General features: G+C 34.0%; 1 protein-coding gene and 1 non-coding gene across 3 annotated transcripts in view; one reads left to right on the top strand and one right to left on the bottom strand.

Moving 5' to 3' along the window:
• Positions 1 to 17,421, top strand: part of LOC110371350 (atrial natriuretic peptide receptor 1) — a 239,061-nt gene that overhangs the window by 11,037 nt on the left and 210,603 nt on the right. The window lies entirely within an intron of this gene.
• Trnad-guc (transfer RNA aspartic acid (anticodon GUC)) lies at positions 12,440 to 12,511 on the bottom strand. Its single transcript has one exon. It is a non-coding gene; the product is annotated as a tRNA-Asp (tRNA).

Below are 17,421 nucleotides of genomic sequence, written 5' to 3' on the forward strand. Positions count from 1 at the left end.
TAAAATATGTATGTTAGCAATTCGGAATTAGCAGAATATGATAGTAATAGCTTTGTTAAGCGGCTCAGTATTTCATAAAATTAACAATTAATAATTTTAATTTAATACCATAAAAATTAATTTCAGCAAAATGTGTCTATTCGAATCCATTAAATAGCGAAATACTTAGATTCCGGGTATTGTTCGATGTATCTAAAAAAAAGTAAAAAAGTAAATAAAATGTGTTTATTTCAGAACTAAAAATATCTAATGGACTCAACATATTTTTTTTACAGATTAGAGCATAACAATAAAGGTACTTGTTTCAACATAAAACAAACTATTACATCGAGGCGAGCTGACCTCAACAAAATATTAGTTGCAAGTTTAAAATATTTAAATCATAAAAGCGGAGTTTTAGTTGTAAGCGGATTTTAAATTAAAAACTGTTAAGCCATAGTTTAAAATTGTATTGTAAAAAGCAGAATCCACATTTTTCTAGTGTTGCTTACATAATGCTCGTCAACGTCGAGATTTTTTTAGAAACTTTTTTTTTATAAATACAATTAACAAACCGTCATTTTTTATGTGCATTTTATAAAACAAATTATTTTTCGCTTAAAACACACGTTACAATTTCCTGCAACATAACAACATGCCCTATAAAATCGCCTTTTTTTAAAGACATCAAAAATCATCAAATGACCCCTCCCCCTGTGGGTTAGCAGCGGTGAGGGAGTATCAGACTTTTACTGACTAAAAACCGTCGTGTTCCGTCGTAGGCCTTTTATGTACCAGGGCCGCGGTAACTCTTCCGAACATACCCGCAGCCCCGAAACCCCAAAACCTCCTTGTAGATTAATTCATGTTCTTCTGCAACGCCATATCCTCGTGACACAAGAAGGAATCCAATACACTTTAGCAAACATGGGATCCTATAAGTACTTTCACATATTTTTGTGTTCATTTCGCGGCATAAATAACAAGATAAACTTCCCCACGTGTTCTCCAATATGTTTCTTTCTATGTTATCTAACAAATTGTGTTATTTATTCATGTATATTGGTTTACTTCACTAAACAGGATTATCATAATGTCTGTCTGTATTTTGTTTGAAGGATTTGTGAGACAGTTTTATTACGCACTGTTTTTATTTGATTGATATGTGTGTATTCCATTTTACTTGAGGGTATTGGGTTGCCCGGGTAACTGGGTTGAGGTACGATAGGCAGTCGCTCCTTGTAAATGCTGGTACTCAGTTGCATCCAAAAAAGGCTAGGCAGATGATGCGTGTATTCCATTTTATATTCTGTATTTTATTTGCTTTTTCAAGATGAAAGTGCTTTTTAAAATATGCACAAGTTTTTGTAATACGTGTAGTACAACGAATTTGGAAATAAAAATTGTTTAGGTTTATTTTGGTATCATAAAATATAACTATACCTAACCATTTTTGGTAGTCGGCTAAAAGGTGATAAATGGTGTACGTATAAATTTATATGGAAGAAATAAATTTTTACAAGTCTACTTTTTTAGCTTTTTTAATAAATAAATGTTGTTACAGAGGTCTGTACCAAATACAAATAAAATGATTATTTACTACAGCATATTTCAGATTTAGGTCTTATACATCCTTGGCACTTTATTAACCTCAAGAGATTTATATTAGACATTATTCTGATTTATAACATATACATAGTAATCCTATAATACAAATAATGAATAACACTTCAGACATATAACTGCGGAAGTTCTGATTTCTAAATTACTGCGGATATCGTAACTTGACCAAACGTAACTTTGTTGGTGATAGCCACATCGATGTAAGTCCATATATTTTGAAATATGTATTTACTTCTATAAAAATATTTTCTGTAAAATATTAAACTTTGAACTGAAACGCACGAACTGGGAGCTAATAACTCTCATGTAGTAAAGAAAATTATTTTCCTCTATATACTGTAGGTATGGAAGTGTAAAGGTACGTTTTCGAAGCGAGTTGCCAACCGCACGTGTAGCGACTGCGTCACATTGGGTGATATCTGAGGCTGTATGTGCTGGGCCAAGGCCTGTACATAAAAGGTCGAAGAAGTAACATGATGGGTTTTAGTTATAAGAGTCTGACACACACTGCCAACCCACAGCGGAAGGGGTCATTTGATGATTTTCCATAAAAGGCTGTTAGTGCATCCACCGCTTCGATCGGCAGTTGCAGTCAGCAGCTCGCTTCCAAAAAGTATCTTTATTCTCGTCGGAGCAATTAACTCATCCTAGTTGCTCTGCGTCGTACGTTGATTATTTATACGTTTATAAATAATGTCTGACTTTCCACGCTTATTTTTCCTAAGGGGATGAAGTTTAAACTGTCATATCCAGAAGTGAAATGTATCAGCATATTATTTTTAAATGCTGTTCTGAGTACCTAATATATGTTTTTTTTTGTACTGTTTTATGATTAAATTAAAACAAAAATGTACATATTTCCTTTAAACATACGCATTTGATGTAATGTCAAGTTTATTTACGCAAATAAGCAGCTAAAGAAAACATTAACATATTTCCAGTAGAAAGATTTCATTTAAATATGTAAATAACATAATCTAAACTCTAAAGTAAATACCTTGAAAGTTTCTAGCTAGTTTGGTCTGGAATAAATCACAACATTAAAATTACTTCCCTGCTTAAAGCCGCCTTTCCGACGAAGGCACGCTCGGTCAATGCGACAAGAGTCACAATATTGAAATGTATGAAAACGTGTCCTAGGAACGTTGCAGCCGAATGAGGTTCTCGCCTTGATTTTCAATTGTGACAAATGACGAACGCGGCTGCCGCCAGTCACTTTTCTCGGAAGGGTAGCTTAAATTAAAACAGTTAGTTTCAAACTTCATTCTTCGGGCATCATCAGTTATTTTCTGTCAACTTCGTTTGCTTTGCTGAACATACTTAAATATGTATTTCCGAAACTGTGGAGTTGCAAGGCTACAAAATCGCAGTCTGAACCATTATATTTAATTTCTTTCCTGATTAATTATCTAATTATTTATACGTGTAATTATAGAAAAAGGATCAAGGAACCCGAAATAAGATACGTAATGGAATAAATGGCTGAGTTCCCAAAAAAGGCCTTACCTTTTGTAACCTAAATCAACATGGGACGCGTCTAAAATGCTTAATCAATGGCTCCTTTTTAATCATTTTCAATTACAGTACGCGCAAATTGCAGACTAAATAGTCGGCCGGCAGTTGATGCCCGATGGTTGTAATTTTTTTTAAGGAAATCTTGATTCCAATCAATGTTTTCAGTCGATTTGAAATCGGCTAAATAAGTACCTGATCTTTGTAATAATACCATTCATCTTTATACTGAATTATGACAAACTATCGGCCGACTAAAAGTATTCAGTGTGTTCTTAACCTCATTAAAAAATTATACACATATAGATGACACCACAAGTCATTTATTTTTGGAAGGGTCGAATAAGTTAGGAGCGGCTTATCTACAAAATCGTGATTTAGGTATCTCCAAAATACAGGACTTGTAAAATTCATTCATTATTTCAAAATACAGGGAACTTCGGATGTACCTCGAATATATGAGGTATACCTCGAATTATAAATTTATAACCCTGTATTATAACTATCGTAAAAAAGTAACTATTATTGTGGAGGTGAAAAATCGGTTTTGTGAATAAATGGAATTCGAAGAATTTTGCATATTTGGAATACGAGGGAAACTGTAGTTGATTGAGAGTAACAAAGACTACAGAAGCTGTATTATAGGTATTTTCAGTTTATCAGTAAATTATTTTGTAATTTACGCTTGTTTGCGTAGACAAGGATTCACTGTGGGTAAATGATTAATTAGGCACGGCGACATTAATGTGTTACAGTAGAAAGCACAAATAAATGTAGCTTGCCTAGTGTTTACGGGTTTCCTTTCAAAGCAAGACTTCAATTTTGGATTAATAATAATATAAGGTTAAAGAGTCTGTTCATTTAAACGCGCATATATCAGGAACTATAAACTATTCTTTAACTATGTACGCGAAGTAGTTCCCATAGAATGCGAGTGAAACCGCAGACGAAAGATAGTATAAAACAAAGAATTTTCCATTCAGATTTTTCTATTAACCATGTGTTTTCTCATGATGGATGTGTAAGAAATTGCCAGGAAAAACAGCAAAAATGGTCCTTCTATCCATATAGAAAGGACCAGCATATTTCCCAAGATTCCTGACTTTCAACAAAGGGAACTGAGAAAACATTATGGCTACGAAAACAGACCGAATACGTTTTTCGACACCCAATGTTTATGTAGCGAAGAACGTAAATACGACGCTAGATATTTATGCGAAGAAATAATCTTGGCTTTGGCATATGATTGACATACGAATTTTATACAGAAATAACTATGTATTTAACTTTTTGAATGCCAATGCTAATCATAATAAGTATGCATTATCTCTTACTTCATTCCTTTACAAATTACGCAAAATCTCGACATGGTTTCTCCCACTCTTAGTGTGTCATGTGGCTCAATATTACTCTAGTATTGGGCTACTACGACAAGAGGGAAACACTTCCCGCTTATGGATAAAAAGTAGCCTGTATATTTTTGATGTGTTGGCTATATTACTGTCAAGTTATATCAACATTCATTATATAGTTTTGTGTGAAAAAGGAACAAACATCCGTGCATAACAATTTTTGCGTAAGCTATAATTTCTGAGACATAAATTTTATTGACAACGGCGAAAACTACTGTATTTTCTACATTCCGTGACAATTTTTACTATCCTTTGGTACATAACCGTAAAATCAGTTTCTTTTGGGTGTAAGCCTCTTTAAACAAAGTGTTGGCAAAGACTTACATTATGTCATCATCCCCTTGAACCTGCCCCTGATTTAAGGTTACTGTAATCCTTTGAGCAATCAACCCCTATACAAGACTTTTAAGACGCTATTTTTAACGTCACGTGAAATACAATGTGTCCCGGGGATAAGTGACCGCCCGAAATTTTTTGAATATTTGTACAAAATTAAGGATAATTTCCTTTATATTTGGGACTTACCGCCTTTGGTTTTTTTTTAATGATTTTTAGTAAATACTGTGACGTGCTGCAGTTTTTTTAAGATATTTCCTAAGTTTTTACATATTTTTAAATTCTTTTTTCTTTATTGACTAGCCGACATCATAGTTTATCATTTAAAATTATCAAACATAACAAAAATGTAATAAAACATTTATTAGAAAAAAAAGAAAATAAAAATTCAAAGAAAATAACGCCTTTTTTTCAGTTTTTCCAAAATAAGTCCAATAAATGCCCCCTTAATATCACTTTCTTTTAATTTATTAATAAACTACATGATATTTCCTACAATAGCTCAGAACAATGTTTGCTGCTATTTCAAACAAATACAAAAATACAGTCAGTTGAAATTGACTCCTACTCGGTAAAAAAAGAGCAAAGCCTGTTATTAACAGGCCTGACAATAAATTTTTTTAAATTATTTTTTTCAAAAATATAAAAGAAATTATCCTTAATTTTGCACAAATATTCAAAAAATTTCGGGCGGTCACTTATGCCCGGGACACATTGTATATCGTCTTACTAATATTATAAATGCGAAGCTTTCTGTATTTGGATATTTGTTTCTCTTTCACGCAAAAACTGACGAATAAATATTGATGAAATTTGACAGTAATATAGCTAGTATATCAGAATAAAATATGGGTCACTTTTTATCCGGGTATACGGAAATAATTCCCTCGGAAATCGGGTGAAACCGCTGGCGCAAGCTAAGTAGCTTACTTACAGTTCATGCTAATTCGGCACGTTCTTATCGATCTTGGTCTTAGGATAATCCTACGTTTACACGTATTTAACTAATCCCTAATAGTAGGTAACTAATATCAATCGCATGCCTATCTGTCAATCATCATTATTGTCATGGAACAATGGTTATCTATACTAATATAATGAAGAGGAAACATTTTTGTTTGTTTGTACCCTTAAAGCTCTGAAATTACTGAACCGTTTTGAAAAATTCTTTCACTGTTAGAAAGCTACACTTTTCCCAAGTAACATAGGCCATAGTTTATCCCGGTACGGAAAAACGGCTAGCAATGATTATTTCGCTACGTATTTCATGATTTATTGATGTTTCTCATGATGGAAAACTGTAGGTATATTTATAGGATTTAATAACAGACACCGCAATAAAAATACATCATATATTTTATCATCGAAATTTATATTTTTACAAGTTGGCTTTGTCCTGTCACGGTAAATTACCGCATTTATCAATTGCCTTTTATATTCCAAAACGAAATAGACTATTTTCTGAACATTTTGAATTTATCATGTAACATGATTTTTAACGTGGAAATGCTTCACCCCGAAAATAAAAAGTTGCTATACCTAATTTTGAAATATAAAGTATACTACTGCCTAGTTTCATCAAAATCCATTCAGTAGTTTTCGCATGAAACTGTATCTAACAAACAAACAAATCATTTTACAAACCATGGTTTCTAAATATGGAAGATATAAAACTAGATCTGTATTAACAAAAGCAAGGCGTTGTACTAAAAACATTGTCTGCGTCTGCGCACTTGAGATAAACACACACATACAAGCTAACACTATCTATGGCTTGAGAGGAAAACTGCGTGTTACTGAAGTGCTTGCGTCAGCTGTCATTGTTTCTGTGAAATGGAAAGTTGTTTTGGTCCTTCTAAATTGACAATAAATTTGTAAAGTCCGCTCTATGAAAATTGCGGTGTCTATACAATTGCTTAGTATACATATGATGTACATAATGTAGTTCGAGTGAGTGGCTGCGCAGAAACTAATCCTAGGTATCAGCCAAATTGGGGGAGGGGTACGAATTCATGTGCGTACTTTGTGCTGTGAATTACTATAAAATACATAGTTCCACAATCCACAGCCTAACCAGACAATAAGTATTTATAAGTATTTAATAAGTACCTCCACTTTTTATTTTTATTTAATTTTTGTGACTAATCCTTCTGATTATGATTTACGTTTCTTTTTCTTTTCTTTTTTAAATAGTACATAGTTTAGTAGTTTTATTATTTTTTTCTATAGAGCATAAATCAGTTCATACCGATGGACATCCGCAACTCCGCATAGGTCCAGTTGAAAACCAGCGTCAGACACTAGCTGTCTGACATAATGCTGAACTGGACCTATTTGACGCAACCTTTTGTTCTTTTATTTTTTTTTTGTTGTTTCTATGTGTATGTATGGTTTGTGTCAATAAATAAGTTTTCTTTCTTTCTTTCTTTCTTTCTTTATAAAAAAAACGATTGTTTGCGAGTATTGTTTAATTCTTCACATTCAGACTTATTTTTGTCCAGGTGCTGAAAGTTCCCTCAGGAAGCGAGTAAATCATAAAATGAGTAAATCCGCTGTCGGTAGCTAGTTTAACTTATAAATCATTGACAATCAGCACTCATTCATTGACAATAAAGGTGTGTATCATTCGAAGTACTTTACGTGTATTGTTGCACTATCTGTGAGAGCACTCAACATTGCATCGAGAATTGACGGTGAATCCCATTATTATAATTGTAAACGGAAAATCGGTCAAGGGTTTTAACAAACACTTTCAAAACTTTTATTGATATAATTGATACTAATAGCTGTATCGATTCAGATTTAAGTAAAGAGAAAATTTATTTTCATTCTTCATAATAATTGTGTTTTTACAGAAGATTGCTTCGTTCCTTTGTGCGAGTCAAATTATGCGTTTTATAGAATTTTACGCACGTAGGTAAAATGTAAAACTCCTAGTTTTTCTTGACCTACTTAAACCACCATGTTTTAATCTCCACTCAAATTAATTAGCTGTGGTAACTCTGTTTCCCCGTGCATTCCTTAGGGAAATTCAGATTTCACATTATTCATACACGATCTTAAAATATGCGGATAGAATATATTTCCTGAACAAACCTACTTACATCAATTTTGCTTTGTAATCTGGGCAGTGAGGTGTGCTCTAGCGCTTTTAGATTTTTGATGTTTGAATTTCGAGTAAAAATGTGTCGTTTTAACCGTATTTTTTGCATCGGGGGTAGTAAGGCCGTAGTCAATTGTTTGCTGACACTGTTCGTCGAATCGAGCGATGCTACTCGGGAAAACCGAGCGCTAAAACTGTTAGTGTGAAAGCGCTGTTAATGTTTTAGGTATGTAAAGGCGAATTTCTATTTTGTATTTTTGTTAATTCGTACGATGATAGTAGTGATTTTGGTTTTAGAGATTTAAGACTTGGTGTGACTCAGTTTTGCCAAACGTGAGATAATCGTGCACAAAGATACACACATAGGGGTCAAATTGAAATCCTCTTTTTTGAAGTCAGTTAAAAAAACTTTTCATCAATGTACCAAAAGCCTTACATAAAGAAATGTCTTTAGAAACTGAATGAACTGAACTGAATGCGGTTCATTCGGAATTGTCAGCATAATACCGGCCATTGTCGCGTGCCCTGGCCAATTGCTTTTTCCTATACAAAGGGTGGGTCCACCATTGATTAGCTATCCAGATTGGTATTTTCATTCTAATAATATTCTTCTTACATTCATAGGTTTATCTAAATATTTTCCTTTGTTAGAGACGACGTGTTAGATAAAAGATAAGATTAGGATTTTGTAAAAGTCACTTTGTATTTGTCATCTTTGGTTTTGAAGAAGTTGCAACATATCTTTGTGCGATTGGAAAATATTTTCAGCGTCTTTATTCATTCATTATAGGGCCACATTCAGTTGTTGTTATGTAGAAATTGTATTAACGATACCCAATTACTCGTACATAGGTCAATTTTCGTTGACTAAACATATGTACATATCTGAAGTATTATTTATTTATTTTATTTAACTATTTATGTATACAGTAAACATACAAAAGAAGTAGAAGTAACATAAAATAGTACAAAGGTGCTTATTTGTAATGAAATCTCTTCCAGCAGACCCGTTATTTCTGTTTTTGTTCTTTTGTTTTGTCTCACACAAAAAAAATATAAATAAAATGACCAATAAAACAGTTTCAAAACAGAATTCTCTTACCTACTTCAGGAGATAACTGCCCCAACGACGTTCTAACTCAATTCCAGTTAGATCTAACTCAAGCAAACTCAGTTTGTCTGACAGATAATGGAATTATTGTAGCAACAGGCCTTTCACTCTTGAAGTTGTAAAACGGCCATCTTGACGATTTTATTTTTCTTACTGTTCTAAAATACAGGTGGTACATCTTTTATGTCATAAACCAGGTTCCAATTAGTAAGTTATTACTTTTCTAATCATTAAATGACGTCTTCCGAGGTGGTTATTGTGAAAGAGAGTGTTATACTTTTATTGGTTAAAACCGATACATGTACATATGATCTTTCTGAAGGCTTTTGTGTACCTGGGCCGCGGAAACTCTTTCAAACAATCCTGCAGACTTGGTAGGTCATTGAAAGACCGTATGGTTCATAATCTACACACTATATAACACCACGTTCTAGACTTCTAGAGCATGGAATCACAAAATGTACATTTTGTATTAAGTATACGCACAAGGTTATAATAATGTTTGGAAATCGATTGATAAATTCCACCAAAGCGAGATACAAGTAATCCGCCTCAGAAAAAAAAGGTGTATATTCCTAGCTACATAAAAGGCCTAACATCTAGAACTAAATACGAGCCATTATTGGAAACGATTCTCAAACATTATTATAACCCGCTAATAGTTTTATCCATCCTCTCATACCCGATATCGATCACGGCTCTTAGATATCGTAGAAGTGTAACGACCATATCTTATCTGCCCAATACAATATAATAATATAGATTTGCTTCTGAAATATGTGATGTGTATATGTGTGAGTGTTTTTGCGTATGTGTGCGAAGGTATTCTGGAAATGTTGTGAACTGGTTCGGACGATTTGCCTCGGATTCTTTTTTTTAAATTTATCTATATTTTCGAATTTAGAACTGGATACGAATCTATTTCGTGTGACATTTATGGATTTTGAATCTTCGACATTTTTACGTTCTAGGTTTAAATCCATTTCTTAACTTTACTTATTGCAGATGTCTGTGTTACCAAAGTCAAGATTTATTATTTAAAACGTTATTAGAGGCTCGAGTAAGTAATCTAATGGCTGGATTATGAATACAGGAGTGTTCTTTAATCTTAATCTTATGGAGCACTTGAGATTAGATTCGAGTAATTAATTCTGAATTATTTTGCTTTGTCTTTGTCAATTAGTCATGAAACATGACTGGGGAAAAATATCTGAATATTAATTTACTACATTAACAGGCCGTAAAACCTGGACTTCAAAAAAACATTACAAACATCCCAATTTAGAACCTCCTCTTTTTTGGGTAGTCGGTCAAAAGTTTAAATGCATTGTTCGTGCTGATTCACTCTCAATTCATCTCTGCATAAGAAGACATCTGAGTGGGACAATAAAAATATACCTTTAACTCGAAATAATAATTCATGAAATATGAATAAGCGTTATGAACGTCCAAGCGCATGGTAAGGTGCGATAAAGTTCAGCTTCCATTTATTATCTTAGTCCGAAATTACAATATATTTTTACTGCCTAAATGTGTGTACCATTTCGTTGAAATTGCTTATAAAATCTTGTATTCATCTGCCTATCCTTTTACCAGCAATCGTGGTGGCCTAGTGGGTAAAGGATCTGGTATTATACAAGCAAAATAAAGTTTTGTGGACTTCAACTTAATCATACAAATAAAAGAATAATGATAGTATTGATTTATTTTAAACAATCTGTCTCGTACGAACTTTTCGTGCCAGCAACGTCTAGTCTCTTTAATTCGATAATCTTTGCCTGAAAGTATTTTAGTCGACACTAAAAAGTACCTAATGATTATAGAGATACCAGTACACTTAAATATCGTTTTTAGAATGACGTGGCTAACTAAATCAGTCAGCATGATAAACAAAAAATAAACAATAATGTTGTAATCTCTCGTGGCATTTGTTTATATTTTTATCTTTGAGGAAAGTTTTCATATGACATAGAAACAACCCTCACGTATTTATTGTTTTTTTTTGGTTTAATTTGGAAGTAACTGTGTCTGTCCGTTTGTCACTCGTTCACGTTGTCAGATAGAAATCGTCGTTGATAGACGGGAAGTACTTCCCTCGGTCCTATAAAATTGCAAATAAGTATAATTCTTTTAAAATAAAATTAATTTAATTAAAATGCAGGTAAGTTAAATATGCAGCAGAAACATGACGCTAATATCAATAGATTAACTAACCATTCAATAAATATAGTGAGAAAGTATCGTACTTTTCCATGAAATAGGCAATCTACTTTTCCACAAAAAATAAACATTCAGCATTTTAATTTCCTCCTGTCTTTTTGAGGTCTTATAAAACAGGTTACACAAATCATTTATTTATAAGGAGTCGCAATACAAAACACGTGTAACGGATAATCTGCTTTCCTAAGTGAAGGCGTCATATGAAAGCCTAAAAGCACGGGGTTTTCAAAACTTTCCATCTTTACGGGTTAAGGTGGAAAGTTTATGAAAAGATTTTGTTTCACAGTTCGGCTTGTGATGTTACTTGCAAATGCTTCTGATGTTTTTTTTATAGGTTTGCTTTTAAGGTCCCCATAATGGTGAAATATTTTCTTCCTTGACGCTGGAACGCAGAGCACAAATGCCTTGATGCGAGGAAAATGGATGGATGACAGTTTTGAAAAATGTCATTGTCATCATAAGCCCTTTATTTTATCCTACTTTAGAGCACATGCCTGTTTTTATAAAGAAAATAAATGAGCATTAATCACCACATTTACTTTCAGATTATAAAGTCCAGGCTTCCTCAAGGTGTTTTTCTTGTCTACTTACTACTACATACTTAGAAAGTACGTATTATAACTTGGGGAAGTTAGATTGCTATTTACACTCGTACTTGAGAAGCTGGCGCTTTGACTACTGAACGGTTTAATGGTAATGACTAAGTTGGTATCAGTGTTAACTAATTAAAGTACAATTTTTTTAATGTTTAAAGTACTTAATTTTTACTTGAATATTATGTCTTTTGGGACATCCGTTTTCATATAAGTAATATGATGAGCGATTATTTCTAGCGAAGTAACTTTTACAGTTCCGTGTAAAATATGTTTTTGTGTAGTATGACTAAACTATTTACATCGTGAAAGCAGGCGAAGTTAATTGAAAATGTTCAGGACTAGTTTATATGAATTATTTTACCTGGTATCAAATTGTCAATATCGTATGAAAAGGGCACGTAAACAATGCTAATTTGACGTGGTACAGGTTGAATGGAAAATAACAAACCACAACTTCGTATTCATCATGTAAAGCGAGATAATAAATACGCTCGGTAGAACTGATTACGGTGTGATAAATAATGTTGTTTGAAAGCACAAAAAGAATCTCTCCGGCGGGGAATCGAACCCCGGTCTCCCGCGTGACAGGCGGGGATACTTACCACTATACTACCGAAGATGTGACTGTAACGGCGAATTTGAAGATTGTATTTGAATATTAATGCGCATGATTCATTTTCATGATAAAACAAAATATTTTATCACATCATGACTTGCAGTTTTGATCGCATTTAATATATTGCATATATGATAAGCTGATAGTGAAAGAAAATGAGAAAAGAAAACGTGAAACTTCTTCTTCACCGTATTCTCCAGATCAACCTAAAAAACAGCAAGCCACCGCACTCTTTAAGGCAAATAGAACCAACGCATATGACGTGATGAGAAGATCTAACTCTCTTACTAACGTCCCTACAAACAAGAAGCAATAGCAACTAACGCTCGGCAATCGGAAAATACAACAAAATAATAAAACAAAAATACACTCAACAGGAGAATTACAACCTCCCCCAAGCCGACTGGTCATCGTGGGGGAAAATGACCAACACCCTCTAAGGATAGACAAACAACAAAAGAGTATTAATATCTGCGACATACATATAGCGACGCTTAATACACGATCATTAAAATCCCCAGAGAAACTCGTAGAACTTGAAACAGCAATCGCCGAAATTAATTGGGATATAATTGGAATAAGCGAAATGAGGAGACTAGGAGAAGGAATAGAAGACCACGGGGAGTATATACTGCACTACAAAGGAGAAACACCTGGGCAATACGGTGTAGGTTTTATGATAAAAAGGAAATTTAAAGACCGAATCGAGGAATTGAAAGGCATATCAGAAAGAATAGCATTACTCAACATAAAACTGCCCGTACAAAATAGCAGAGACGAATTATGGTCAATTATCCAGGCTTACTCGCCAACTGAAGCATTCAACAAACAAGATATTAACAAAATAGAAGAATTTTACAAAACTTTACAAAATACTGTGGACACTGCTCACAAAAATATAATAATAATGGGCGATTTCAATGGACAAATTGGGGAATGTCAAAGTGGCGAAGAGTACACGGTGGGAAGACACGGTTATGGCCGCAGGAGCAAAAATGGATCAAGATTGGTTAACTTCGGTCTAGAAAACAAACTAAGTATCCTAAATAGTTTCTTCAAAAAGAAAAAGAACAAGAAATGGACATGGATTTCCCCAAATGGACTCTTTAAAAACGAAATCGATTATATTATGACCAATAAACCAAAATTTTTTAAAGATCTGTCAATTATACATAGTTTAAACTTTAACTCGGACCATAAAATGATTCGTGCTACGTTACGAGGGACAAGCACAAAGAAAAGTCGAAGACTGCACGCTGTTTCGGTTCCCTATGTAGATAATAAAAATAAAGCAGAGATAATGAACAGATTAAAAGAAACTTTGGAGAAAAACGAAGAAAAAGAATACAACAAACCAATTGAGGCATCATACTGCAATTTTATAAATACTCTCAAAACCGAAGCACGAAAAGTATCCATAAATAATAAAGCCAAACTATCTACTGAAACAATTCAATTACTTCAACAAAGAAAATTGCTTCTAAAAGGCAAGAAAAACAAAGAAACACGAAAGGAGATCGCCGAAATAAGTAAAAACATCAACAAAAGTATAAGGAAGGACCGAAAGGAAAAAAGGGCAAACACTTTGCAATATCATATAAAGAAAACAGGAGGAGTAAAGAAAGCGTTCAAAGAACTAGAAACAACGAAGAACTGGATGCCAAATATGAAGGATAAACAAGGGAAGAGTAGTGCAAAAAGATTGGATATATTAAATATCGCTACGGTATATTATAAGGATCTATACAAAAGTAAAAACAATGAACCGGCTACGACTATGATAGACGATAGACAAGATACTGAATTTATACCACCTATTCTAAAAGAAGAAACAGAAAGAGCTATTAATACTCAAAAGTTAGGCAAAGCACCCGGCCCCGATCAGATCACCAATGAACTCCTTAGAATGTCTATGCCAGTGATTGTCCCTAAATTAACCGATTTGTTTAACAAAATAATATCAGAGGAAGTTATCCCAGATGATTGGACGAAATCAATGATAGTCTTGTTGCACAAAAAAGGAGATAAAGGAGATATTAACAATTACAGGCCAATAAGCTTAATGTCCAATATATACAAGGTTTTTTCTAAAATAATTCTGTTACGAATGACTAACACTCTTGACGAAAACCAGCCGAGGGAGCAAGCCGGATTTAGGAGCAACTTCTCAACCGTTGACCACATACACGTCCTACGCCAGATTCTCCAGAAGTATAGAGAGTATAACAAAATATATTTTTTGGGTTTCGTAGACTTCAACAAGGCGTTTGATTCACTGGAACACCATTACATATGGGAATCATTAGAACAACAAGGGGTCCATAAAAAGTACATTCGAATACTAAAAATCATTTATGGGAAAAGCACAGCTCAAATAAAACTGGAAAAGGCAGGGGAAGAGTTCCCTATAGAAAGAGGTGTACGTCAGGGTGATCCTATTTCGCCAAAGATATTTTCAGCTGTGTTGGAGTTGATCTTTAGAAGACTGGGTTGGGATAGTTTCGGACTCAATGTAAACGGAGAGAAACTGAGTCATCTGAGATTCGCTGATGATCTAATACTTTTCTCTGAATGCCCGATGACCTTAGAACAAATGCTACAGCAATTATCAGACGAAAGTGCAAAGGCAGGACTTACAATGAATTTATCAAAAACGAAGGTAATGAGCAATTCTCCACAAAAAAATGCTATCACAGTCAATGATCATCAGTTAGAATACGTAAACGAGTACATTTATTTGGGGCAGTTGGTTTCACCGATACAGAGCATGCAGAAAGAAATAGAAAGGAGAATAGCAAACACTTGGAGAAGATTCTGGTCGTTGAGCGAAATAATGAAAAATAAAGAAATGCCTATGTCAGAGAAACGAAAGGTCTTCAATGCTTGCATACTGCCTTGCCTCACATATGGATGCCAAACTTGGGCCTTAACCGAACAACAACAAAATAAATTAAATATATGTCAGAACGGGATAGAGAGAAACGTATTGGGAGTAAGAAGAAGGGATAAAATACAATTAAAAAATATCAAAGGAAGGACTAAGTTCGGAAAAGTTCAAACGGTCTGCAGAAAATTAAAATGGCGCTGGGCAGGACATATGCTGAGAGAAAGGAGAGAGAAATGGACCAGAATAATAACGGAATGGTATCCTAGAGAAAGCAGAAGAAGTAGAGGAAGACAACCCAAGCGATGGGAAGACGATTTGAAGCAAGTGGCTGGACCAGAATGGTTACGTACAGCAAAGGATAGAAGCAAGTGGAAATCCTTAGAGGAGGCCTTTGTCGAAAGACAAGCTGTTAAGAGGAGAGACAAACCGAATGCCGAGAGTATATCTTAGTTAAAATGTTTTGTTGTTAGGTACCTTTATCTTTTAATGAAATGTATAGTTATATAAGTTAGTAGTTGTTTAAGTTAAACTCTAGCAGCAATAAAGGCTTATTTTATTTTTATTTTTTTTTTAATATATTGCATACTAGCTTTTGCCCGCGGCTTCGCTCCCGTCAACTGACTTCTCTACTTTACCCTTTTTTTTTTTCATAAGAACCTTCTCCTGACAATAACAAACACAACAAAGAGAAAAAGAATTGGCCAAATTGGTCCAGGCGTTGTTGAGTTATGCGCTTATCAACCCATTTTGCGATTCATTTTTATATTATAGATTGATGTTTTTATTTTTAACCTGTTACGTCTACGGATTTTTATTTTTCGATCAAGTTATATGTTTGTGACATGAATTCTTTGTTTTACACCTTCAAAGCTTGACCCAACAAATGGCTGTTTTACCTTTCATTGGCCGGTCATTAGCCATTGATTCCATTCCATTTCCTGGGCAACTAATAGCATTATCGACCTTTCGATTTCAATTGGGACAGTCCTAATTACAGCGTTCTTTGATACCTTTAATTGGTCAGTAGTTTAGCACCCAATTTTCTTTTGACCATACGTTTCAGTACCATAAATCTCTAAAACTAGTATGAAGTACATATGTATACATATATCTTCCGGACTTAACAAATCTAAACCTTTACGCACGCTGATGACAGCTTATAGATTTTAATACTATGACTAATAAATACTCAACGCATTGGCATTCAGACAAAATGGCTGGTATAATTTTCCGGTCGCTTTTTTTACGTGTGTTACATTTTGAGCGACGAAAAACATGAAAACTTGATAGACAGTCTAACATTACCAAACATACCTACATTATAAACAAAAACACAGGTAAATCACACACGAGTAACTTTCGCGGAAAACAGGAAGTTTGTGAAAATCACTGAGCCGTGAAATGTTTTTGATCCCACAACAATGCTGTCTTGACCCTTTGCTCATCCTAACATTGAATTCAAATGCTAATGATTCACATATAGTAAGAAGTAGGTATATATACAAATGCGAATTCGTGCGTTTTTTTATTATTTATAAATATTAATATACACAAGGGAAATAAAACATTTAAGCGCAAGGGTGAGCTTAACTCAGTGTTGGGTACAGCCAAATTATCAGAGAAATGCGACAAATACATAGTTATCATACAAAGATTTTTCTCAGAAACAAACTGTAAATGAATAGTCCCAAAACTGAGTAAATGGAGGATTTTCGCAGTTATGGGTTAATCCGTCAATCGATACCTACAGAGAAACAAAAATCCCATTGTGAGAAATATTTTGCTCGCTGGAAAATTTATGAAATATTAATGATTATTTTTCCGACCCAAATATCGACCAATAGAATTGCACCATTCGACGTCACGTGGTACAACCTACATGGTATTATACTGATAATTTTTTTTGAATATTTTCTCTGGTCGCTGCTACGTCAAACTGACAGGTTGTGGCCGACATTTGGGACGGAAAAATAATCCCCCGAATACCACACGAGCTTCAAAATTATCTGGCATTTCCCTCAAGGTT

The sequence above is a fragment of the Helicoverpa armigera genome, chromosome 23 (genome assembly GCF_030705265.1).
Source record: "Helicoverpa armigera isolate CAAS_96S chromosome 23, ASM3070526v1, whole genome shotgun sequence".
In the NCBI taxonomy this organism is placed as follows: Eukaryota; Metazoa; Arthropoda; class Insecta; order Lepidoptera; family Noctuidae; genus Helicoverpa; species Helicoverpa armigera.